This window comes from Sciurus vulgaris, assembly GCF_902686455.1.
Source record: "Sciurus vulgaris genome assembly, chromosome: 14".
In the NCBI taxonomy this organism is placed as follows: domain Eukaryota; kingdom Metazoa; phylum Chordata; class Mammalia; order Rodentia; family Sciuridae; genus Sciurus; species Sciurus vulgaris.
Genome location: NC_136475.1, coordinates 75,645,253 through 75,672,494, shown reverse-complemented (window position 1 = coordinate 75,672,494; position 27,242 = coordinate 75,645,253). Strand labels below are relative to the sequence as shown.

The window sequence follows — 27,242 nt, the reverse complement described above, 5'->3', positions numbered from 1 at the left end:
GACACAGACCCAAATAAGTACAATTTTCTCATACTAGACAAAGTGCCAAAAATATGCAATGGAGAAAAGATAGCCTCTTCAACAAAGGGTGCTGGGAAAACTGGAAATCCATATGCAACAGAATGAAATTAAACCCCTATCTCTCACCCTGCACAAAACTCAACTCAAAATGGATCAAGGACCTTGGAATCTGACCAGAGACCCTGCATCTTATAGAAAAAAAAGTAGGTCCAAATCTTCAACTTGTTGGCTTAGGATCAGACTTCCTTAACAGGACTCTCATAGCCCAAGAAATAAAAGCGAGAATCAATAACTGGGATAGATTCAAACTAAATAGCTTTCTCTCAGCAAAGGAAACTATCAGCAATGCGAAGAGAGAGCCTACAGAGTGGGAGAATATCTTTGCCACTCATACTTCAGATAGAGCACTTATTTCCAGAATATATAAAGAACTCAAAAAACTCTACACCAAGAATACAAATAACCCAATCAACAAATGGGCTAAGGAAATGAACAGACACTTCACAGAAGAAGATGTACAAGCAATCAACAGATATATGAAAAAATGTTCAACATCTCTAGTAATAAGAGAAATGCAAATCAAAACTACCCTAAGATTTCATCTCACCCCAATTAGAATGGCGATTATCAAGAACACAAGCAACAATAGGTGTTGGCGAGGATGTGGGGAAAAAGGTACACTCATACATTGCTGGTGGGGTTGCAAATTAGTGCAGCCACTCTGGAAAGCAGTGTGGAGAGTCCTTAGAAAGCTTGGAATGGAACCACCATTTGACCCAGCTATCCCACTCCTTGGCCTATACCCAAAGGACTTAAAATCAGCATACTACAGAGATACAGCCACATCAATGTTCATAGCTGCTCAATTCACTATAGCCAGATTGTGGAACCAACCTAGATGCCCTTCAGTTGATGAATGGATAAAGAAACTGTGGCATATATATACAATGGAATATTACTCCGCCATAAAGAATGATAAAATTATGGCATTTGCAGGCAAATGGATGAAATTGGAGAATATCATGCTAAGTGAGATAAGCCAATCTCAAAAAACCAAAGGATGAATGATCTCACTGATAAGTGGATGATGACACATAATGGGAAGTGGGAAGGGGGCAAGAATGGAGGAAGGAGGGACTGTATAGAGGGAAAAGAGGGGTGGGAGGGGTGGGAGGAAGGAAAAAAATAACAGAATGAATCAAAAACTATTACTCTATGTAAATGTATTATTACACAAATGGTACGCCTCTACTTCATGTACAGATAAACAAGATGTATCCCATTTGTTTAAAATAAAAATAAATTAAAAAAAAAGAGTTGTGATTCTTTAGGAGCAGAACATCAAGTGATGCCCAAACTCCTGTGCGCATGGAACCCTTTTCCCATTATGTATAGTGTACCGTGGAACATACTTTGGAAACCTTCTTCCAGACTATTTTTGTTACAGAAACCATTTATGGAAAGTAAGAGGAAAAAAAATATGCGGGAAAAAGAAGGCAAAGCAAAGGCAAATAATATATCTATATCCAATTTACCTCGTATCTCTATCTAAACCCACTCTCTGTCTTCTCTGACTTTCAAGCTGTCCTCTCAACACGATCAGGGCTCCTTGTATCACAATCATGCATTTGGAAAGGTTCCTTTGACTGATTGCACTGCTGTCTCAGAGGAGACTTAAAAACCCTGCTACTACATTCCATGTCCGACTTGGAGAATGTCAGAGATAAAAACAAACATGGTGATCACATCACTTAATTGCTTGTTGCGCTGGGGAGAAAACCAGGAAGCAAAGGTACTCAACATTTGTCCAAGGTCACACTGCATGTTAGTGGTGGGTCTGGGATTTGGAACAAGGTATTCAGAATCCCTGTGGGGGAGAATACTGGGTATCTGCCAGTGTGTGCTAGAAATCTACAGTGATGTCCTCGGTCAAATGCCCTGTGGGCCCCACGGACTCCAGACACCGTTTTCCTTTCTCTGCACTTTCACATCTCTAGGCTCAGGCTGAGCAGAAGCTCTTCTCTCTGACTGTGCTCAGAGGTCACAGATGAAGGATTCATCCTCCTTGTAAATTCACTCTCAGAGGCTTGGGGTGGCCCCATGATAGCTAGGCAGTATTTGAGGGTCTTCCCTGTTCATGTGGTCTTATAAACTGGCCAAAGCAAATGGAACCACTGAAGAGTCCCCTTATTGTTTAGTTTTCAAATTTGAATTCTATTACCCTACACAGTCTTGAATCATGTTTATAGTTTTTAAAGCAGAATTCTGAAATTTAGAAGAAGGAATAGGCATGCTTTGCCTAATAATGGGGTAACAGAAATACAGAATGCCAAAGATGCAGAGGTTTTTGGAAATCATTTAGTCCAATCTTTCACCTAGATGTGAGGAAGCTCAGTCCAGTAGTGCAAAGGGATTTGCTTCCCCAGCAAGTGGCTGAAGGTGCGAGGTCTGGCTTCTGTGCACTTTGAGTGTCTTACTCTGTCTCTATGTGATCTATTTGGAATTAGCTCTGCTACCCTCTACCACCAGGGCTCAAATGTATTGCTTTTCTGCACCTTAATTTGGAAGCATTTGAAAGAGAAATGCTATTAGTTTTTGAGATCAAATGATTAGAAAAACCAGTGTGTTCATTAAGGGAGGGGAGAGGCAGAGGGAGTTGAGTTTTTCCTGATAGTGTTATTAATCTTAACACAACGAATTCAGTTGTAGCCTAGAAATATTGATATATTTGCACATTTAGTGGAATTCTATAAACTCAAAATGCAAAACAACCTCTCAGGCCCAAGATGACTGAAGCAAAAGTGACCTAGAAGTGATCAGAGATATTTATGCTTGCATGAGTAGTAATGTGTTTTGGGTGTGTATGTATGTAGAGAGATAAATGGGTGTCCACACAGATACATATATGCATACGTGTGGATGGGAATCTGTGGGCATGGATATGGTATATATTTTTATATCTCTCCTTTTCAATCTGTGACCCTATTAAAAAGAATAAACCAAGCTCAGGGGAGACACATAGGTGGTGTTCTTAAAGCAACAGATTTTCATTTAGGAAGACCAGGGAAAGTCAATGATCTCTACATACTGAATATGTGTCCTGGGATGTCAGCAGAAAAAGATAATAAAAAGCAAAGCAAATAAATAGGAGGAAACAGAAGCTAAAGTGCTGAGAAACCTTTTTCTCCCTAAGAGCTCATTTTGGTAATCCTCAAGGAAAATAGAAAAGCACTTGATCTGACGAGAGCGAGAAAGGGGAATGAAATGAGAAAGAAACAATTGATTTAATTCAACGAGAAACTGGAGGAAAAAGAGAGAACAGCACCTGCTGCAGGAGGAGTAGGGTGGGCAGGGAGTCAGGGGACAGAGCAGCTTCTGCGGGACAAAATCCACTTTGGAAAGAAAGAAGCACAAGATGGAATTTTCCCTTCCTGCTCGGGTATGTTCTTAGTTCTGGGATCAGATTGTTCAACTCTTGCTGTAAGTCCTACATGTCACACTTTAAAAATCTTCCATGCCACTTGTTAAATTTTTGCTATTTTTCAGGGCATTTCACTGACTTTTATTTTAATTAAAAATTTTGAAAAGCATGTTTGCACTCATTTCCTTGCAGGAGTCTCCCAGGATCCTAGACTCATAATGATAAATTCTGACATCCCGCAATCGTGTCTCTCAGACACCCTGCTGCTGAAGGCGGATGAACCGCGGGCAAACTAATAACCAAGCCATGTAGCCCAGAAGCAAGGGAGGTTGAGGATGCAGGGCCGTGTGCCGTGTCACTTGCCTGCCACTCTGAGAGCCGGATGGGGCACTCGGAGACACCCCAATCCTCTGCATTGTTCAGAAGAGGAAATGCAGGTGCCAGACGGCAAGGACTTTGCATGGAAAGGCAGTTCTCGAAGATTCTAGAAAGACCTGGGCTTCTTCTAACTGGTCTTCTACTTCTAGTTTACCCAACCCCCACGTCATCTGCACACAGCAGCTACTGCCTTGCGCTACACACCACTGGATTGCCACTCCTCGTTCTAAACCCCTCAGTGGCTTCACACTGACCGCAGATTAAAATCCAATGGCTCAGTTGATCTACAAGAAAGGGCGGCATGAAACTGGCCATGGCAGGTCCCACCTTGCAGCCCACTCGGCTCCCAGATCCACTTCTTCCCTTCTTGCCCTCCTCTTTTATTGAGACTGGAAGTTTAAAAAAAATGACCTGATTTATCCAGCCTTCCCTGCAGGTAGGAGTTGCCATGTGACACAGTTCTGAGCAGAGAAATATAAACAAAATTGTACTTATACTGTTACTAGATTCAGCAAATAAAAATACCTGTACAATGTGAATTTCAGATAAATAATGAACAATTTTGCATGTGTGTGTGCCAGGAATTGAACCTGGGGGCCCTTAACCACTGAGTCACATCCCCAGCCCTTTTTAATACTGTATTTAAAGACAGAGTCTCATTGTGTTACTTAGTTCCTTGCTAAGTTGCTGAGGTTGGCTTTGAATTTACGATCCTTCTGCCTCAGCATGCTGAGTTACTGAGATTACAGGTGTGAGCCACTGTGCCTGTCTTAATGAACAATCTTTTAGAACAAATATGTCTCAAATAGTGCATGGGGAATTCTTATACTAAAAATAATTAATAATATAATAATAATAATAATAATAGTAATAGTAATAATTTGTTGTTCATCTGAAACTCATATTTAAGTAGTCATCTTGTTTTAACTGGTAACCCTATGTGCTGGAGGCTCTTGGGGAAACTTCCCCTTTGTGCTGCTTCCTGCTTCTTTATGCCTGGATCACGGATATAATGCCTGGAGGCGTGGCAGCTATCTTGTGACCATGAAGTGATGAGCATGATCATAGGGAATAGGGGAGTAATGAGACTCGGGTCACTGATAGTGTGGTCCGATATCTGCACCAGGACTGAACTGCCTGTCTCTGCTGTTCTTGGTATGAGAAAACCAAGCGCCCAGATCCTCATCTGGCTAAGGCACTCTATGGAGGGCCTATATTGATGGTAACTGAAGCCCAGTGCAGGGATCTTGTCTGTCCTAGGCTGGCTGACAAATGCCTAGGACAATCCCGAGGACAGTGTTCCCTCAGTAAACATTTGCTGGATAAAGAAATGATATGGAAGAAAAAAGGGGGGAAATTCATTTATTTCCTGTATCTTATCTAAAATAGTGTCAGACTTTTTATTTATACGGGAGAGGGTGTTTTTCCCTTTAGAACTGACTGGTGGCTATAGAAGGGCTATTATTTACAACACAGAACAAATCAATTTTTTAAATGCTTGGATATTTGGACTCTTAAGACCAGCGTTTTTCAAATTGTAGCTTGTAATCCATTAGTGGGCCATGAAATCAATTTATTGGGTCATGACCAGCGTCAAATCAGCAGGAGGTGAGAGGAAGAGGAGGAGGAGACAAGCAGAAGGAAGAAATGAATGAAATTTAAAGGCATCCTTATTGTGACTCTCCTTTGGGAAACAGGGCAGCTGATCTGTATGTACACACTCTGACACACTCACCCAGGTTCATGCTTCCTGTGTTATGCACAATGTATTTCTTATTGTGTGCTACATTTTTTTTTTTTAATTGAAAGCTGGTATCAAGATGAGTATTGTTCAAATTTCAAATGACCATGTGTGGAAATTACAGTGAATTACCCTGGCCCAGTTCTGGTCCCTGAGCCACCTCTCATTAGCAGGGTGACTTCGGGAGGAGAAGTAATCTCTTTGGATGGCATTTTATGATTTATAAAACTCTCACACAAACCGTTTTACATCAACCCAGTGAAACAGATGCTGTCCCCAGGGGCAGCTGTGTGGCTATTGAGAACCTGGAAAGCGGCTGATGAGACTGAGGAGCTGAAATCTTTAATTTAATTTTAAATAATTTAAACTTAAAAATGAATACTTGATTCAATTATTAGAAAAATATATTTGGAGCAACTTGAGTATGTGAGTCTAATTTTTCAAACATAAAATTTTATGAAATACTGATCAAGTGTTTTGGTTGAAAACTCAGTTTCCAAATTGAAATGTGCTGTCAGCAGAATGCACACTGGGTTGCAAAGAGTTAGAACAGAAAAAAGAATATACAAAATTTCATTAGTAAATTTGATATTGGTTATGGGTCAAAATGATAAAATTAGATTTTTTTTAGGTTAAAACGTGCTATTATTAAAATTAAGTCGACCTGTTTATTTTAGGTGTCAAAATGATAATATTAGATATTTTAGGTTAAATAACAAACTATCATTAAAGTTAAGTCCACCTGTTTATTTTTGCTTTTTGCAATGTGGTTTCCAGAAAATTCTATACATTTTTGGTTCAAATTCTACTTCTGTTGAACAGCACTGCTATATGGATTAAGTATATTGCCCTAGGCCACTGGAGAAGCAAGAGCTTCAACCACTATTACAATCCAGGTCACTTGACTCTGAATCCATGTCTCTTCCAACTGAACTACAGTAATTACATGTCCCTAGGCCTTGCTTACCTGCTAATATTTTTCAAGTGCTTACCATGTCCTGAACACTATGTTAACATTTTGTAAGTCTTACTGCACAACAACATTCCAAGGTATGTATTTGATTACTGTGCCCATTTTTAGGTGAAAAAAACAAAAAACAGCGACTCAGAGATCTGTTAACTTGTCTGTCAGCTCGAGGTGGTACAGACAAAGGGGTCCAGAGCCTGAGGTCTATGTAGATGACTGAACAAATGAGGGCCTTTCCCAGATTTTGGTCCTCCCCAGACAGCTGGACTCTTGGAGGCAGAATGTAACTAAGGTTCATTTCCTTTGGGGAATAACAGCTGCCTGATCTTGCTGCTGGTCCCAGCACTAGGTGACAGAAATGCCCAAGCTCCATGGTCTTTGAGGATACAGCAAAGGCTCAAGAAGGTGATACTGTATCTGAAAAATTCTCATCCAGAAAATTGAAATTTGGGCTTTATTATTATTATGGGTACTTATTTAAAGATCTACTTACAGTGTGAAACTAAATTTCACTAACAACCTTCAAATACAGGAATAAATCATACTCTCTCAGGAAAATTATTTTCCTTTCGTTGTAAACATTGTCTATACTCATTAAATACAATTTAGAAAAAAATGGTAAGAGGATTAAGCAATCTAGAGTCTCACTATTCAAACTTTCTATTTTGTTTGTTTTATGTTCTTCCATATGCATAGGGTTTTTTTTTTAACATTTCTAACTCTACTAAACACACGTTTTTATCTTGCTCTGTCAACTTACATTATGGCCTAAGAATTTTCTTCTGTGCTTTTGTGTAGGATATGCAACTATATTTATAAATATTCATATTCTAATAAGCAGATATCACATTTAAACTACTTAGCTTAGACAATAGACAATTAGATGAGTTCCTTTTCTGTTTTTTGCTCTTGTAGGTACAGTGGTTTTCCTGCCCTGTAACTATTACAGTCTTCATTCTTTCTGGAGGGTTAGTCCACACACGTGCATCACAAACCTCAAACTGTGCATCACAAACCTCAAACTGTGTGTATTCTTTGACTTAGTTCCCTTTCTAGGCATGACATTAAAGAAAAGAGTTACTTAAAAAGACTCATTGGCAAAGTTTTTAAGCATGATTCACGTGAGCAAATATTTAGAAATGGTAAATGCTCAAGATAGAAGATTTCTTAGATAAGATATGGTGTATTTATGTAACAAAGTGCTACATAAAGCATCAAAAATATTAAAGAAGAGAGAGCCTACAGGTTGGGAGAAAATCTTTACCACATGCACCTCAAATAAAGCATTATTTTCTAGGATATGTAAAGAACTAAAAAAACTTAAGACCAAAAAAACCCAAATAACCCAATCAATAAATGGACTAAGGAACTGAACAGACACTACACAGAAGAAGATATACAATCGATCAACAAATACATGAAAAAATGTTCAACATCTCTAATAATTAGAGAAATGCAAACCAAACCATTCTAAGATTTCACCTCACTCCAGTGAGAATGGCAATTATCAAGCATACAAGTGACAATAAATGTTGCCAAGGATGTGGGGAAAAAGGTACCCTCACATTGCTCGTGGGAATGCAAAATGATGCAACCATTATGGAAAGCAGAATGGAGATTCCTTAGAAAACTTGGACTGGAACCACCATTTGACCCAGTTACCCCACTGCTTGTTTATACCCAAAGGACTTAAAAATCAACATATTACAGTGACATAGCCAAAGCCACATCAATGTTTATAGCAGCTCAATTCACCATAACTAAAATATGAAACCAACCTAGATGCCCTTCAACAGATGAATGGATAAAGGAAATGTAGTATATATATATATGATGGAATATTACTCAGCTTTAAGAAGAATGAAATTATAGCATTTGCAGGCAAATGGATGGAATTGGAGAATACCATGCTAAGCGAAATAAGCCAAACCCGAAAAACGAAAGGTCAAATGTTTTCTCTGATATGTGGATGCTGATACACAATAACAATGTGGATAGAGAAGAATAGAGTTACTTTATATTAGGTAGAGGGGAGTGAAGGGAGGGGAAGGAGTATAGGGGAAGGAGTATAGGGGAAGGAATGATAGTAGAGTGAATAATTACCTTATTATTCATTATTACCTCATGTACGTGTATGACTGCGTGGCCACTGTGATCCTGAATATGTATAATCAGAAAAATGAGAGATTTCACTCTATTTATGTATGATCTATGAAAATGTATGAATGCATTCTACTGTTATGTACAACAAATTAAAACAAATTAAAAATTAAAAAAAGAATAGGTGAGAATTATTAAATATGAATGACAATGACTTTCATATTTGGTATCAGTTGGGTACCAGGCCCTGTGCTTATACATATTTAGGAATTATATTCTATGTGTCTGAAGTTAACATCTCTTTTCTATTGAGGAGGGAACAAGCCTAAGGTTTAGGTGACTTCTCAAGGTCACACAGCTGGTGACCAAACAAGCAATGGAATCAAATCACAAACCCTGGTGTGTGTCTCCAGAGCTGACATCCATAATCACCATGCTGTAAAAATACCTACTGTGTTCAGTCTGTTGGCCAGAAAGGGCAGTGACAAAACAGCAGGCATAGTGTGACCCCAATTTCGTAAAATGCAATCAATAGATGAATCTGCCTTAGAAAAAGAAAACAAGTGAGGAGATTCACCAAAGTGTTAACTGAATAACTCTGGGTGGCAGAGTGTTTTCCTTTGTATTGTTTGAGTTTTCCAAAACATCTCTTACTTTAAAAGTCTTTCTGATTGTGATCTGATACATATATAGCATAAGATTTCCCATTTTAACTACTTTAAATGTACAAATCAGTGGCATGAACAACTATCACCAGAGTCCAGTTCTGCAACTTATCTGGCTTATTTCACTTGGTATAATGTTTTCAAGATTCATTAATTTGAAACATGTATCAGAATTGCATTTCTTTTTAAGTCTGAATAGGAGTCTGTTGTGCATACCACAGTTTGTTTATCCAACTCATCTGTTGATGGACATTTGGGGTTTTTCTACCTATTGGGAATAATGCTGCATGAACACTGGGATACGAGCTTGCTGGAGAACCTGCTCTCAGTACTTTTGGGTGCAAACCTAGGAGTGGAATTGCTGGGTCATATGGTAATTCTGTGTTTAATGAGCAGTTGCCAAACTATTTTCCATAGCAGCATTCATTTAATGCATAAGAATTCCAATTTCTCTACATACACCCTTACTGACATTGGTTAATTTACTTTTTTAAAAAATAATAGCTATTCTAATGGGTGTGAAGTGGTAGCTCCTTGTGCTTTTGACAAGCATTTCCCTAATGATTAGTGATGCTGAACATTTTTTTATGTGCTTATTGGCCATTTGTATATCTTCATTGGAGATGTCTGCTCAAGTCCTTGGCCCATTTTTAAATTGAGTGGTTTGTTTTTATGTGTTACTTTATAAATTAAAAGAAAATAAATCACAATGTCTCTTATGCATGATTTTTTCTTTTTAAAAATTTTTTAAAATTTTTATTTGTCCTAATTAGTTGTACATGACAGTAGAATGCATTTATACATTTTGATAGAGCATACATAGAGTGTAATCTCTTATTTTTCTGATTATACATATTATAGGATCACATGGGTCATGCAGTCATACATGTACATGAGGTAATAATGTCTATTTCACTCTACTATCATTCCTTCTCCCATACCCCCTTCCCTCTTTTCATCCCCTCTACCTAATATAAAGTAACTCTATTCTTCCCTATCTCTCCCCTGCTCCCTTAGTGTGAATTATCTTCCACATATCAGAGAAACCATCTGGTCTTTGAGTTTTTGGGGTTTGGCTTATTTCACTTAGCATGATATTCTTTAACTCCATCCATTTACCAGCAAATACCAGAATTTCATTCTTCTTTAAAGTTGAGTAATATTCCATCATATATACACCATACTTTCTTTAACCATTCATCTGTTGAAGGGCATCTGTGTTGGTTCCATAGTTAAGTTATTGTGAACTGAGCTGCTATATGCTCAAGAAGTTAAATCAAGAATCAATAAATGGAATGGACTCAAACTGAAAACCAAAAAAAAAAAAAAAAAAAAAAAACAATAATGTGAAGAGAGAGCCTACAGACTGGGAGAAAATCTTTACTACATGCACCTCAGATAAAGCATTAATCTCAAGAATACATAAAGAACTCGAAAAACTTAACACCAAAAAAACCCAAATAACCCAATTTATAAATGGGCTAAAGAACTGAACAGACACTTCACAGAAGATATAAAATTGATCAACAAATATATGAAAAAATGTTCAACATCTCTAATAATTAGAGAAATGCTACTCTAATAATTAGAATATCTCTAATAATTAGAATCAAAACTACTCTAAGATTTCATCATGCTTCAATCAGAATGGCAATTATCAAGAATATAAGCAAGAATAAAATGTTGGTGAGGATGTAGGGAAAAGGTACACTCATACATTGCTGGTGGGAATACAAAATGGTGCAACCATTATGGAAAGCAGTATGGAAATTCCTCAGAAAACTTGGAATGGAACCACCATTGACCCAGTTATCTCATTCCTTGGTTTATACCCGAAGGACTTAAAATTAACATACTACAGTGACACAGCCACACCAATGTTAATGCATGATTTTTAAGAACACTGATCTGATTGTATCCATTCCCTGCTCCCCTACCTCCAACAGCCTCTGGGATGCAGTTCACTCTGCCTGACCACAGATGGAACCATCTTCCTCTCCAGCCTCCGAACTGGCTCCTCCTCCTCGCCCTTGATGCTGCAGTCATTCTTCTGGGCACCCTAGACTTTACATAGACACCACACTCTACCTTCCATTCTTCTCTTCCCTCCCACTGCCCTCCTTCATGTTCCTTCTTCATCCAATCACTCTTGAAATTCACTTAGGATCTTTTGCTCAAATAAACCTTCTGCTATTGTTTGAACTATCCCATCCCAAATTCATGCTGAAATGTAATCTCCATTGTGGTGGTATTAAGAGATGAGGCCTTCAGGGGACTGATTTAGGATGAGTGCCTTATTAAAGAGCTGGAAGGAACTAGCTTAGGCTCCTTTTGTCCTTCCATCCCTTCTGCCCTGCGATGATACCACCTTGAAGCAGAGGGCACCCTCACCAAACGCTGCTGGCACTTTGATCTTGGACTTCCCAGCCTTCAGCACTGTAAGAAATATATTTCTATTACTTATTAATGGCTCAGCCTCGGGTGTTTCGGTATAGCAACACAAACGGACCCAAACACCTTCTGAACCCTCAGGCTGGGCTCTTAATTATGCATATGCCTCATGCTTTTGGTGCCTCTGACATTTGCTCATTCCTCAAGAATAGGGGTGGGCCTCTGTCATTTGCATACACTCAATGTCTAGCACATAGAGCTTGATATTGCTTCGCAGAACTAAACTCTTGATTTATACTAACTACAGAACTTTCCAATGAGGATTTCGGTTTTTTTTTTTTTTTTTTCTATCAGTAATGCAAGGCAGCACCTGTTTCATTGAACCCTTGTCTGAACTGGGAATTATATAATATTTGTTGTTTCAATTTGCATGCTTTTAATTACTGGTGAGGTTGAGTCATTTCCCCATATGTTCTTTAATTAGTTGTTTCTCCTCTTTTGTGAATCATCTGTTCATTCCTTTTGTTCAGTTATCTATTAGAGGCACAGTGTTTTCCTCATTGATTTGTAAGAACATCTCAAAACTAGGTTATTAACCCTTTAGCTATTATATTCTGTTTGCTAAAATAAATACTCCTCTTTATTCTTCACCCTTTAATTTTGATTCTTAATGTAAGAGACTTGGGCAATTTTATGCTCTCAAATCTTATATATAAAGTTTACCAATTTGCCTTCTTATATTTATGAACTCGAGCGTTCTATAATGGCTTTCCATAGTATTGCTTTCAATAATATTTGATAAGAATAATCACATTAAAGGGGCCCAATTGCTTTATGAATCATTGGTTGAAAATTTTAAGCATAATTATATTCATAGGAATCATTAAGTGAAAAAAAAAAAAAGAAAAAACCTAAGCGAGGAGTCATTGAATTTGTTTTGTAAATTAAGATTTCTTTAGGACTTCCTTAGTTATTAGAGAGAGAGAAAAAAAAGCCCTAAATTTCAAAGCGATCTAAATTGCAAAACAGTAGGCAGGCTTGGAGGATAAGAAGGTTTAGAAAAGAGCTTGCCAATCATCTGCCCTCAGATTGTTCATGAATGAGTTTTTGTCTGGTCCAAGACTTGGGCAAGTTCTGGCTTTTAAATTTGGATTAGTCATCAATGTTAAAAAATCAAGAAGCCATAATCATATAAATATCTGCATATCAAGCTGCTCCAGGGAGGGGAAGTTAAAGGAAAACCTAACCACCACACTGGGCCTGGGTTTTGGTGGCAATAACTAGTTGGCTTTGAGTATCTGCTACCCTTTCTAAGGGCCATGCCTCTCCAGCTCTCCCCAATTCTCACCTTTCCCAAAGGTCCCCATCACTGAGGCCGAGCTCAGTGGCCATCTACTATCTTACCACGTCAGGCTTCTGTGGGTATTTGAGTTTTGGCTTAGGATCTCAGATCAGGTTGCTGAAACATTCTGAGTAATCTTACCAATCATGGAGCTACAGGGATTAAATTTAAATCCAGTTTTTCTGAACTGGGAACAGTTAACTTGTGAGTATTTGATTTGTCCATTTCTAGAAGTAGAAACTACTGTCTGCTTGTACCTCTGCCCATCTCCTCCCTTTCTTCCCTGCCCCCTTTGGTTTCAGTCTAATGAATATGATTGATGTTGACTTCAATTCCCAAATTCTGTAACTAAAACACAGCTAAAGAAGTGGATGGTAAAATGACCCAGTGAAACAGCCTAAAGATGCAGTTGGTGGTATCTTGCATCTTATATCCCAAAAGCCATAGGTAATAATGGTAAATCAACGGGGGCAGACTGTCAATTTCTTTGGACAGCAGGAATGCTTCGAGTATCAAAAATCAAAAGACGAAGAAGAGAGAAACAGGCCAAAGATTGGTCAGATGTTTATGACCAAAGAAAATGAAAAGGATAACTGTTAAATATTTAGAAATCTAGGGAAAAAATTGGTGGTGGAAGAAAAAAAAAAAGTCTTTTCAAGACATTACGGGTACAATTTTGAGTGGAAAGAAACCACCTGAAATGCCAGGTGGAAGGATCCCAACAGGAGAGGCTGAATTTGGAATCCTGGGCAGATACATCCTGCTGAGCGAGGATGTGGTCAAAATGGGTCCTTCGCAAAACTTGGTTTTGAACCTGCAATGGCTCAACTGGTTCCTGTCACAGCCTGCCTGGGAGGTGCTGTGGCAAAGGTGGGGCTGGGCTTCAGAAAATGGTACCCCACCTCTGCAGCTGCGGCACACTGAGCGTTTGGGCCTAAAGGAGAACCAGGGTCTCTCTGATCTTCTGCCACTGTTTTCTGCCCCTCTTTCGCTCCTGAAGTGCAGGAAGGGGACTTTCTCTGCAGTTCTCTGATCACCTAAAGGCCAGATCCTCCGGAGGATCAACTCACATGTGGATTAGATTAGAGCTGATGCCACACCTGGAACCCAGATGAACTTGGATTTTGACCCACTCCTTTTTTTTTTTTGGTACTGAGGATTGAACTCAGAGGCACTTCACCACTGAGCTACATTTCCAGCCCTTGTTTTATATTTTATTTAGAGACAGGGTCTTACCGAGTTGCTTAGGGCCTTGCTAAGTGGCTGAGGCTGGCTTTGAACTCACTGTTCTCCTGCCTCAGCCTCCCAAAACTCTGTGATTACAGGCGTGCACCACCATGCCCAGCTTGACCCACTCTTCATGCCCATTCGTCTCCCCACAACATCACTTACTCTAACTCTGAATTATCCATATCCTCCTAGTCCTTCTTCCCTGTGAATAAGAGTATATAGGTGCTGGGTTGGGGAGATAGCTCAGTCGGTAGAGTGCTTGCCTTGCAAGCATGAGGCCCTGGGTTTGATCCCCAGCACCGCAAAAAAAAAAAAAAAAAAAAAAAAAGAGTATATAGGTGCTAAACCTGATCTGATTATTGGGTGCTCACTATCCTGGGATGGTCTCATGCATGTAATGAAGCCCTATACTTTTTTTCTTGCTAAGCTATCATCAGTTTATTTCGGTAGACTAAATTATTGAAACTTCGGAGGGCAAAGGGGAAGTTCCCTTTGCCCCTGCAGTGGTTATCACCACTTGGGTCAAATCCTGGTTCTATCATCTTCATTGCAATCTTTTTTTTTTTTTTTTGGTACTAGGGATTAAATCCAGGGACTCTTAACCACTGAGCCACATCCTCAACCTTTTTTTTTTTTTGTATTTTATTTAGACACAGGATCTCTCTGAGTTGCTGAGGTTGATTTTGAACTAGAGATCCTCCTGTCTCAGCCTCCCCAGCCTCTGGGATTATAGGCGTGTGCCACAGCGCCTGGCTTTCGGTGCAATCTTAACTGTAGGACAAGGTATGTGGTTTCTAAAAGCATCTATAGGGAGAGGGATGAAATCCTCTTACAGAATTCATAGAGGAAACCAATATAGAAGGGCTTGGTGCATAGTCTGACCCTTGGCTAGGGCTCCATAACTGTTCCTTCTCCTCAATAGCATCATGAAGACTGTCCTGAGTGATTGTTGCTGTCAAGGCAACTTCCAATGATGAAAAATAGAAGAACACAGCAGAAACAAATTCTCAAGGTCACGGTCACTACATAGAGAGCCAAATGATGGTGGGTAAGGCAGGGGAAACAAGGCAGCCATCGTGAGTTCACAGATTCACTCATATTCAAACACAGAAGTTATTATAGAGAAGTCTTAGGTTTTGCTAGTGATTTTAGTAGGGCCTTTGAGAACTACCCAGGTTTCATTTAAACTTGGAAATGACATACAGCTTCGGGTTCTCGGATCAATATTCTACCTGCGCTGGTTTATGCTGATGACATTTCCTAGGTTTCTCCAGGCTTGTTAAACTAGGCCTCAAGGGACAAGGTAGCCTCCATTTGGAGCTTTTAAACTCACACTGTTTAGTCTATGTTTTAAGCTGTAAATATCCCTCCTCCAGACAATTTGTCTAAATTACATTTCCATATTTTGATTTCTTTCTTCTTTTCATACAAACTAGTTAAATCAAAAATATCTATACAAATGCTTCAGTTTTATTATCTGGCTCTTTTCTATTATATTTCATAAAGCTTTTGGTCTATTCCATGGATAGGAACATTTGTCACACAAATGTGTATTAAAAGCACATATATTTTGTTCTTTAAGTACAGTGTAGGTCCTAAACAGGTAGATGTTCACTGACTGATTGATGGCTAGAAAAAAAAATAAAAAATCCACAAATGCAATAATTCTTTAATGGAAAAAAAAAAGAATAAGGGAACTAAGTATCTCCCTGAAATTGAGACCTGTCCTCTAAATTCTGCTTATAAGTAGCCTGGAGCAAATCATCAAATAGCACATTTGGAAGTACTTAGGCATATTGAAAGTGCTTGATTTTTGAGAGCCAAATGGTCATGAGCAAGGCAGGTGCTCCTACTTTAGCCAAAGTTCTCTACTCTCTTAGAGAACTACCTCTGAAATGACTCTAGACAGATCCTTAGGGCTCAGGGCTCCCAGATCACTGGTAGATCCTGGAACTGTGAGCAAGAGAGATGTGAAGGTCACTAGTTTGGGAACGGGTAGCAGAGATGGGTCTGCATCTTTTAATTGACAGGTGAACACGAGACAAAACATGAAACCCAGGACTCCCAAATGGGGCATTCTTCTTCATTTGTGACACTCATGAATAGGTCAAGAAACAGATCTGAAGCACCTCCTAGATGTAGCATCATGTTGAGCAGGGTTTATAAAAGAGTATAGACACCCTTCTTGTCCTTAGGGAATGGAATGGAAAGACAAATGAGAACAAACAACAGGCACAGACAGGTCATGGTGCCCTGACTGTAACGAAGCTGGGGTTTTAGTGTATCAGTTTAAAGCTGTACCTTTGCATAGGTCCAATCTCCTGCCCCCTCTCCTTCAGGTAGACCCAGGGAACCAGAGCTTGCTGTCATTGCTCTTTTGAAGTCCCGTCACAGGAATCTTCTAGGCTGAGAGGACTTAGCTCCTTTAGAGATAAAAGACTGTCTCTTTCCTGTTCCCTGTGGCTAGTGATGTTTACATTGCAGTCCTTGTTGGACTCCTTTTGTTTCAAAAAGTCTTCTGGTTGCTGGAAAAGATTGATGTCAACTAAATCTTGTCTAAAAATTTCTTCCTTCCTTTTGGCATCTCTGGCCATCATTACATGTTTGTCCTTAATCAAGAGCCTGTCTCTTCGTTTGTAGCCTGTGTTTAAGACTTGAGATAACTTATATCATCAGAGAACTGTAGACTGGGAAAGCCTCTTAGAATTGGAAAATTCTGATCCCAAGCTAACAGAGTCCTGTTCATCTCATGGTTAGTCCTGGGCTAAATGAATTCACTGCCTCTCCCAGGAGCTTCTTCTGGCTCTTAGTTTTGCCTGGGGAATGAAGCCTAAAACTTGCAGCCTGGTGCAACGTTGTCTGTACACCTCCTGCCCTCAGGTCTTTCAGTTTACTCTAGGACATCCCCTGCCCGCCCCCCCCCCCCCCGGCCCCAGTCCACAGGATGGCCACCGTCAACCAAGGGTGTCCTTCTCCTCAAGGCCACCAAGCCTTTGCACACACCATGTCCTCTGTATTTCCTCAACTCCACCTATAAATCTCCTGCTCACTCCTCAAGGCCCAAATTTGATCCTCTGGGGTGTCCTGTCCAACTTCTTCAAAGTGTGTCTTGTTCTCCTTTCCTCTAACCTACAATTTTGTGTATAATATTTTCTAAAACTTAATGCATTATTATGACTGTGTGCCCATGTCTCTAGCTGGCATGTGTTCTTCTCATGATCCTGAATCACAATTCATACACTCAGCATTCATTCTCTCCAGCATTTATTCCAGTCCTCTAGCAGAGGAGATGCCCATAAATGACTCCTGAATTGAACTGAAAGGGACTGTAGGTTTAGAAACTTCAGGGCATTTATAACTTCCTATAATAGGTCAAACTTAAACATTTAAGAGGGTTGTCTATAATTTTCTGTCCATAAACATGACCATATACATGCAGAGGTGGGCAGGCTATCTTTCTAGTCAATATCCATCAAATATCCCATACACTTTGAAGGATTCAGAAAGGTCTACCTGAAAAGTTGGATGGACTTTAGCTTAGCTGTTGGAAATGGGATAGGGACCCCAAAATGAACTTGAATGGTCATTCCAAGAATGTGTATATTGCAGGAAGCCCATCTGAGGGAGCTAGAACCTCACTCTGTAGATGGTTATGAAAGGTCAGAATCATATCAAAGACTGTTAGAGATTCAGAGAATCCAGAGATCTCAACCATCTTGAGATCATGGGTAACTGGATAAGGGTGAGGCAGTGAGCAGGAGGAGAGCCCCAACTCCCGTGTGACAGAGGCTTTCCGCGGAATGCGGCCTCACTGACAAGTAATAGAGACCCCAGAATTATGACATGATTTTTAATATGCTCGGCTTTCTAATCTTTGTTGTCTCTCCACATTCTTAATATTTGCCATCAATCCTTAATGAGGTTCTATATCTTCATTTTGTGGGGTATATTTCTGTTAATTTATCACTTCAGTCCCATGAGAAATGTGTTTCAGCAGGACATGGATAAATTATTGTAAGGCATATTTATTTAGCACAATCTAATTATTGCGACATTCTGTAAAGGCAAATGAATAAATCACAATTGAGGAGAAATGGCGAGTGGAATTGTGCACATGTGTTTATGGTGTGTGTGGCTGGGAAAAGCATGTACATGCTACATGTATGTGTGTCTTAGCCCTCAGGACACAGTCTTCTGACTTGGATTAGGATTCAAGATGAGATATCTTGGCAAAGACACTTTGACCTGTACTGTCCCATACAGTGACTCTTCAGGTGCCACGTGGTTAGTAAGCATTTGTAACGTGTTAGTCCACATTTAGATGTGTCAGAGTGTAATATATGCAGGAGACTTGGACGACGTAGTTTTTTAAAATGTAAAGTATCTCATTATTTGGAAAACAGTTTTGATGTTTCTTAAAATGGTGTGCTCTCCCATTCTTCTGATTGTACGTATTGCAGGATCACATGGGTCATGCAGTCATACATGTACCTGAAGTTATAATGTTTCACACTACTATCATTCCTTCCCCCACACCCCTTCCCCTCAATTCATTCCCCTCTACATAATATAAAGTAACTCTATTCTTCCCCCTCCCTCCCAATCCTTATTGTGAATTAGCATCCACATATCAGAGAAAACATTCAGCCTTTGGTTTTTTGGGTTTGGCTTATTTCACTTAGCATGATATTCTCTAACTCCTGCCATTTACAAGCAAATGCCAGAATTTAATTACACTCTATTTATGTATGATCTATCAAAATGTATAAATGCATTCTACTGTCATGTACAACTAATTAGAACAAATAAAATAAAATAAATTAAAAAATTAAAAATTGGTTAAATGTGGAGTTAACATATACCAAGCAATTTCATTCCTAGGCAGCTACCTTAGAGAAATAAAAACGTAAGTCTATGTAAAATGTTTTTGGAGTGTGTGTCTTTGTTATTATTATTATTATTTTTACAGACTGCATTTTGATTCATTGTAAAATTTTTTATGTGAATGTTCAGAGCAGTTTGATTTAAACACAGTTGTCAAAGAGTGGAACAACTCACATGCCCATCAACAGGTGAGTAAATTAATTGTGGTATATCTGTGCAGTGGAATATTATTCAGCAGAAGAAAGGTACAAAGGAATGATGTGCGCTACAACATGAAGAAGTAACAAAAACATTTGCTAAATGAAAGCAGCTGGACATAAATGACCTCATATTTTAGAGACAAAAAAATAGATTGGGGTTGGCACTGAGAACTACTGAAAGTGTATTGAAGGCTTCTTTTTGGGGCAAAAGGAACAGTTAAAAAATTATATTGTGGTGATAGCTGCATAACTATGTAAATTTATTAAAAATCATTGGATTATATACCTAAAGTGAGTAAATTCTGAGGTAGGTAAATTAAGTTCAATATCAATAATACGTAATAAATGTAAATGTAATTTTAAAGCACTTATTATTCTCATTAAAATGTAATAATTCTTAATATAACTTTAATGAAATGCTATTTACATTGTTTACATGTTGAAACACTATTTTGAAAAGACCAGGTTAAATAAAATACATCATTAAAATTAATTTTACCCACTTACTTTTTCAATATGGTTGCTCGAAAATTTCTAAATTTGTATGCAGCTTACATCCAATATTCCTATTGGACAGCATTGCTTTAGAAGTTCCCATGATATCAATTAAAAGATCCCCATCCCTCCATTTAATTTTAGAGTATGTCCTTCCTCTTTGCTTGGCTTACAGCCAACCTATACAGTAACAGACCTTGCATCCTTAAAAAGGTTCTGAAAGAGGGGAAAACAGCCCAGATCGCCCCCGTTTTGTACCCTGATGATACAACAGTACCCTGGTGATTAGAGGGTGTTGGACTAGATGTGGAGGAAGGTGCTGGCCCTTTGCCAGTTGAGGCACAGGAGCATAAGGGGAAGCCAAGTTTAGTTTTAGTAGCACACCCATCATGTCTGAAAACAGATCACGCTCGTTGTCCATCCAAATGGCCATACACTCTTTTACTCTCTCAATGCCAGTGCTCTCTGCTAAAATAAGTTAAGATAAGCTTCTTGAAGTGTCTATGAGGATCTATGTTTAAATGGTACTAAGTTATTGAGACAGGACTGAATTTTATTTTTAACCACAATATCATACGACGTGTTCAGTGCATAATGTTAGTGGCCTGGAGGGGAGGAACAGGGTCATTATCACATTCTCTCCTTGACTGGATCAGAGGTTCTCAGCCTTAACTCTCATGAAAACTACATGGGTACAGCGGGGAGAAGTCCGTTAAAGTACATGGATGCCTGCATCCCACTGAGATATTTTGACTAAACTAGTTTTGCTAACAATATTTTGAAAGGTTTTCAAATAGAGTCTAATGAGAATCAACAACTCAGGGCCTTGCTCAGCAAGTACTTAATGATAGACTTTGCATTAATAGAAAGAGGAGGAGGATGAGATGGATAAGGGGGAAACTCAGAATCCCACAGCCAAGCACACTTCGCAATCCTCCCCACAAGCCAGAGCTAGACACTTCCTTCAGATCCAACTTTTGCTGCACCAGAAGGGATGCTACCATGAGACAGCTCCTTCTGCATCAGGCAAGAGAGTTACTGTTAGATGTGTCTCTCCTTGTCCCAGTTCAAACCTGCCAGTCTCTAATGTCCACTTATGGAGTTTGATCCTGCCATCTGGACAAGACTGAGTCATTCTATCCTGTCCCACACAAAAGTTTTTCCACTATTTAAAAACAACTATCAAGACCTGCCACCTCTCTCTTTTCTACCCTGAACATCCCCAGTCCCTTGATCTGTTCACTGCATGGCCCCTTTCCTAGGCCTGTAACCATCTCTCAGTACTAGTTTGACAATTTCCCCTTTAAAATGTGAAACCTCCAAATGCTCATCTTCCAGATGGTGTCTGCCCAGGGCCAGTACAGCAGGACAATTACATTCCTTGATAAGGCCATTACAGTCCTAGTAATGTAACCACCACACCGCATTGGCTCAATAGCAGAACAATTGGAAAGAGGAGAGGGAAGAAAGGGAAAAAATGGAAAGCTAGATTCCTGAAATTTCTCATCTATAAACTTTAAGCGTTTGAGTATAGCACTTCACAAAATACTCATCCAAGTGAATATGGACCCAATTTACTAGAATGGAGAGACTGTCAGCACAGAATGGAATTCTCATTGTTTCAACTTATTTCTTAACTATTAGTCTTCCACCAAGTGTTTCGGTGACCAAAGTATGGGGACAATAGCAAAAAGACAATACTCAACAAAGGGCTGCTGCAGATCTGAAAAGGTAGGCTGTATCCTGGGCAGGGCACATTCTATTTGGGTAATGACTTGGCTCCCAAAGATAAGCTCAGATCAAAAGTAAATCACATCCCCCATCTGCATAGGCCATTTAGATTCCAGGCTGAGAACGGAAGCTGGGCCTTACATGGCTTCGCGCACAAAAAACATGGCCTCCCAAAGCGCAATGGCCATGTTGGACTCCTCTCTGTTGGCACAGGGCCCAGATTCTTAGCCAGGTTAATTACTTACATCTCTCTCCAAAGAATTCATTTCAAAGTCAACTTTTGTATGTTGAATACTCATTATCTGTGCTCGGTACCTAGGTGGGTGCCTTTACATATGGTTTATTACATAAATGTTTTTGATTTGTTGGGATGGGGTAACTTGGATTGTAGAATGAAAAGGAAATATCTGTTCCTATTCAGAAAGGTTTGATGAACTCCAGGGGGGATGGAAGGTTGATGTAGGAATTAGGAGAGGATCAGGGAAGCACTAGAAAAACTCAGGAAGAGTCATTCTGCCTGCTCTTGAAGACAGTCATTGAAAAGCACCATTTTCTAAACCTTAAAGTCCCTTCCACAGTGACTTTGCTCAGGTAGGTCATGCCTGCACCTGAACTCAGCAAAACTCTATAGACTGACATGGTAGAGGCTAAAAGACAGGTGGAGGGAGAGAAATTTATGATTTTGTGGGCAGCTACCTCGCCACAACTCCCTGCCATAATCCTTCTGGCCCAGCAAGTAGGTTGTTCCAACTTGGACTCTCAAAGGCTCAAGGAATGACCGACACTTTCTTCACCTATCAAATCTATCTTAACTATCAAAATCAAAACAAAATCAAATCAACAGGAGAGGAGACATTGCCAAATGGGTCTTCCAACAAAAATGAAAGGGCCCAGCGTACTGAACCTGGGCCTGGAACAAAGGATCTTTACTATTACCTCCTGTCTCTAATAAGGGAAGAGACTTTGCTTCCTAGCTCTACTGAAACCATGTGGCGAAGTGCCCATCTCCTAGAAGATTTCTTGTCACTCCTGAGGTCATTTTGAGGAGATGCCTCACAATGGCTTAGTCAGCCTGTCCTTTCAACTATCTCCCTTTTCTCTCCCCTTCCCTCTTTAGAAAATAAATGAAGGGAATTAAAAGCATGTATATTTGTAAAGTCCTAGAATGTATAACTTGGAGAAACCACTGAGATCATTATGAGTGAGGCTCCAGAGGTCCCCAAAGGGGGGTGGGGTAGCATCTAAGGCTTTAGTGTGAGTCAGAGACAGGCTGAGCCACTTTTATCAGTTTGGGTTTGTTGCTTTAATCTTTGAAGTGTCCGTGTGGTCATAACTTGTGGTGGTAACATTGCCTCAGAAAAGACCTAACAGTCTCGTGATCAAAACCCAAACAAACCCCATAGCAAATTTCCCAGCAACCTGGTGGGAGATGGGAAGTTATGGCAGACCAGGTAATGAATGGCCAGCTGGGCCCTGAGCTGCTGCATACCCTTGACTTTCTTTCCATCTTAGGCTAAACTAGTGTTTCCCAAACTGCTCTGCCATGGGAACCACCTGAGAATTTAAAAATAAATACTGATGCCTGTGTCCTATCCTCAAGAATGTGGCTACTTGACCTGCATGGGCTCTGGGCTTTGAAACTTAAAAAAAAGCAAAAAAACAAAAAGGAAATTCTAATATGCAGATGAGTTTGGGAATCCCTGGGATGAACCGTTGGAGAGCACTGTTTTTAGAAGCGATCCAGAAATGTCACAGTTTGATGGTCTGATTAGTTTAAACTCTGACCACAGCAGCTGATCAAGGGGCTCCATGCAAAGCTTGGTGGCCCACTGGAGGAGGTTTTAAGCCAGGGAACCAGTTTTATTCCCACAGGAGTAACATTTCTATGAGACTCTTCTGCTTGCATGATAGGCACCAGGTGAGCCCACAGGAACCCTCTTTTCTTCCATCAAGGAAAGGGCTTTATCTGCCTTCAGGCCTACCCTTCATGGATCCTCCCAGAGAGGCAGGAGGTAACCTTTCCCTGAGACCCCAAGCTTGCTGGCCAGTTACAAGTAGGGGCATTTTCTAGAATACCCTTGAAGGATAACAGAACAGCTAAGGACTTGAGGCTACTTTCAGAAAGAAGTAGAAAACTGTAGTAATGACAGCAGCTTCCATTTATTGTTCTATGCCAGAACAGAGCTTGGTAAGGGACTGTTGCTCAACACAGTTCCAGATGACAATGTGAGCAGTGTCCTCTGAGGTCATGGGCAGTTGTGAGAAATGATCTAATATATTCTCATTGAAAACTTACACAAATCCTAAGAGAGAAAATTACTGTACTGGTTTTGGCAGATGAAAAGACTGAGGCAAAGAATAAAAGCCAAGGAAGACCCTCAGGGGCAGAACTGAGATTTGAATCTGGGTCTTACTAGCAGACAGCTCCCTGCTGGTGAGCATGAGGGGCACAAAAGGGCAGGGAGATAAATAGGTGTCTAACTTGAGACCCTGCTTAGCTCTTTAGCAAGCGTAAGGGAAGGCTGCAGTTGGTAAAGTGTCATGGGCAATGGAAGGCAAAAGGAAAATGAAGAGTGTTAGAAATCAGGCATCGAGCAGGTGGATTGTAGAAAAGTCATGTTTGAGAGCCACCGAATAGAGTCTGAGCAAATGGGAAGAGCTCTTGGATCCACCTCTTGGTCAGATTATTCAAAGGAGACTCCTCAAGGTGGTGGCCAACCTCTCCTAATTGCTAGCAGCCATGTTTCCCTGGGCTTGGCTCCTCCCGTGGAAAGTGATAAGATAAAGCAGCTAGCCTCACTTCTCCAGGTCAACCCTGCACAGCAGCAACTTAACAGCACCTTGCAAAACTGATATCGGTATTCTCAACATAAACTCTGTTTTACTCTTAAAAGGATTTTATTACCTCTCAAATATGTGTTCAATGCCGGCGAGATTAAATTAGAGCAGTTAAAAAGAGGGAGGAGGAAAACAAGATAAAAGAGAAAAGCTATGAGCAGGTATGGGGGACCACCACTAACACAGAACTTCACATGACAGAAACCAATCAGCTTTTACTGCCTTGAGTGATTCTTCCAGTGTGGTTATAAAGTGTCACTTGGCATTGCTCTTAATGTAAGTTAAACCTGGTTGAGCTATATGCCTGCAGAGAGGAAAGCCAGGCCAGAAAAGCAGGTGAAGACTAGAGCCAGGGCCACCCTGCATGGCCACCCTGCCTGGCTCCCTTTATGAGTATCCAATTTATTTCCACATCTTGGTAATGGCCACTTACTGAATCTTCATTGGTCATTAAAAAAAAAAAAAAAAAAAAATCCAGATGCTCTGCTCAGCCATACCATACATTTCTATACATCTTAGAGCTATACATAGAGTTTTCTGGAGCTTCAAAGAGGGTTGCTAGCTTGTCTCATTGAATTTAGATACCAACAAGAGTAATAAAATCAATTTTCTGTATCCCCATACAATAAGTAAGATGTTTTGAGTGTATTCACTCAGATCTGCATGGACCTTTGATGATATTTGGGTAGGTTATTCCAAATATACTAAGCATGTTGTTAAGAAGTAAACTCTTGAGAAGTCCAAGGAACCAAGGTAAGAATTCAGAGAAACAAGTTACTGCATATATTGTTGGTAGGTGTGTCAACTGATAATTTCTGGAAGAAAATGTGGCAAGACCCTTACCCTTAAAATTTGGCATAGATCTTATCCTCAGCAAAGCAAATCAAAAATTTTCTTAATTAAAATGGTTATGGAGGTGTGTAAAAATTTAGGTTCCAGAATATTCTTTAAATTATTGACTCTAATATCAAGAAAACCCCATAAAAGGCATAAAAAGGACTATGGTTAAATGAAGTGATTCATGCATACAATGGGAATAGGAGATGAGACTGAAAAGGAGCTTTGAATGACCTGGAATCCCAACGTGATATATTTCTATGTAATAAAAAAGCCAGAAAGCAGAATTGCAGAATGATATATAAACTATGTACATAAATATATGCAAAGAAAAAAGCCTGAAAGGATATGCACCTAAATGTTAAATGTGGAAATCTTTAAGTCATAAGCTATGAGTAAATTTTCTAGTTATCATTACTTTCTCGATGTTCTGTAATAAATGTTACTTTTATTAAACTATATGTGATTTTTTTTTTAAGATTCAAGAAACTGTGCGTGGTAGTTTGTGTAAATGAAGAATTCACAGGGAAAGACAGGTCTTTAAGAAAACCAGTCTGTCTGGATGACCAAAGGCAACAGAATCCAGATAATACTTTTTGGTTATCCTACTGGATGTCTGTATTTTCATCTTATTAAGGACTCAATAAATATTCCATATATCCTTGTTAACAGATTACTGATCCTTGCTTATTTCTACAGTGAGATCACATGGTGAAGCCCTAGAAAGACTGGCTTTTTCAAGAGTCAATAAGCAGCATCTGCTGATGTTTTATATCTCTTTCCAGTTCCTCATAAATGGCCTGGGACCTGGTTCATGTTCTTCTCCACATGCCCAGCACTTTTCCTGTGAGTGAACATGACTTTTATCTACTCTCTTTCTAGCAGGATTGACATTTGAAAGACTTTTACCCCCAAAGATGTCTTTGGACAGAAGTTTCACAATCACGTAGTACTATTAACTTACTGCCACACTTGGAAAAGTCCTGGAAACTTTGCATGCTTTTACCTTAGGGGGTATTATTGCACAGACTCACAGCAACCATTCCCAGGGCAAGTCCAGCTGGGTTTGTACTTTGCAAGAGAAGTGGAAAAGATGAAGCAATTATCTGGAGAGTTCCGATAAAATGTCAGCTTTCCTTTGAATCCCCTTTCTAGTCTAAATCCCATTCCATTTCCAAGAAAGCATTTCCCTGATTCATTCTGCTACATTTTCTCAATTCCTGGTTTACTTTCAGAGATGGCTGAGCCTATTAGCATTAAATACTGGGCTTGGGGATGTGTGCACCTCGTGCCATCTCTTGGAGGAATATTTTACCATGAAAAATGGGCTTTAATAACAGAACGTTGAGAAAGATGACACAGAGATGATTTACCAACGTATATATTGTGACATATTAAATTGCAGACAGTTTGGGTGAGACCGAGTCTTAAATGAAACATCCAATATCTGTACCAGCACACGGTCAAAGTAACTGCAGAAAAACAAAAACACAGAAATATCCATATGTCACCGGGAGCAGTGGGGCCAAAGCCAAGTCCTCCGCCTAGCCCCCGGCCCTCCTCAGAAATGGCTCTGCCGTGGGTTTATGCCTAGCTGGGAGCACTGAACTGAAAAAGTGGTTAATTAATGAAAAACTTAAAATTCAGCAATGAAATTACCTTTTGCAGTGACTGACAAAAGCGGTATAAATAATTCAGTCTCTCTCACAGTTGATTGAACAGAGTGCCTTTCCTCTTTTGTCAACAGCATAGAGACATTTTTTTTTTCCCCAACTGCCACATTTTGTAGCGGCTACAAGTGTCACTGCCTAAGTTCGGCCAGGGGAATAAGACGGGGCAGAGAAAATCTGATCGCGAATGGGCTTCAGTCTGGAATTCAAAGGCATAGTGTATTTCTCAGGGGCAACTCAAAGGGTAGGTTGAGAGGGTTTTCAAATGTGGGCTCCTCAGAGGTCCCTGGACGCACCACAGCGGCTCCAGGAGAGGAAGAGCCTGAGTGCA

General features: G+C 39.8%; 1 protein-coding gene across 1 annotated transcript in view; it reads right to left on the bottom strand.

Moving 5' to 3' along the window:
* ALK (ALK receptor tyrosine kinase) overlaps positions 1–27,242 on the bottom strand; it is a 663,114-nt gene that overhangs the window by 316,222 nt on the left and 319,650 nt on the right. The window lies entirely within an intron of this gene.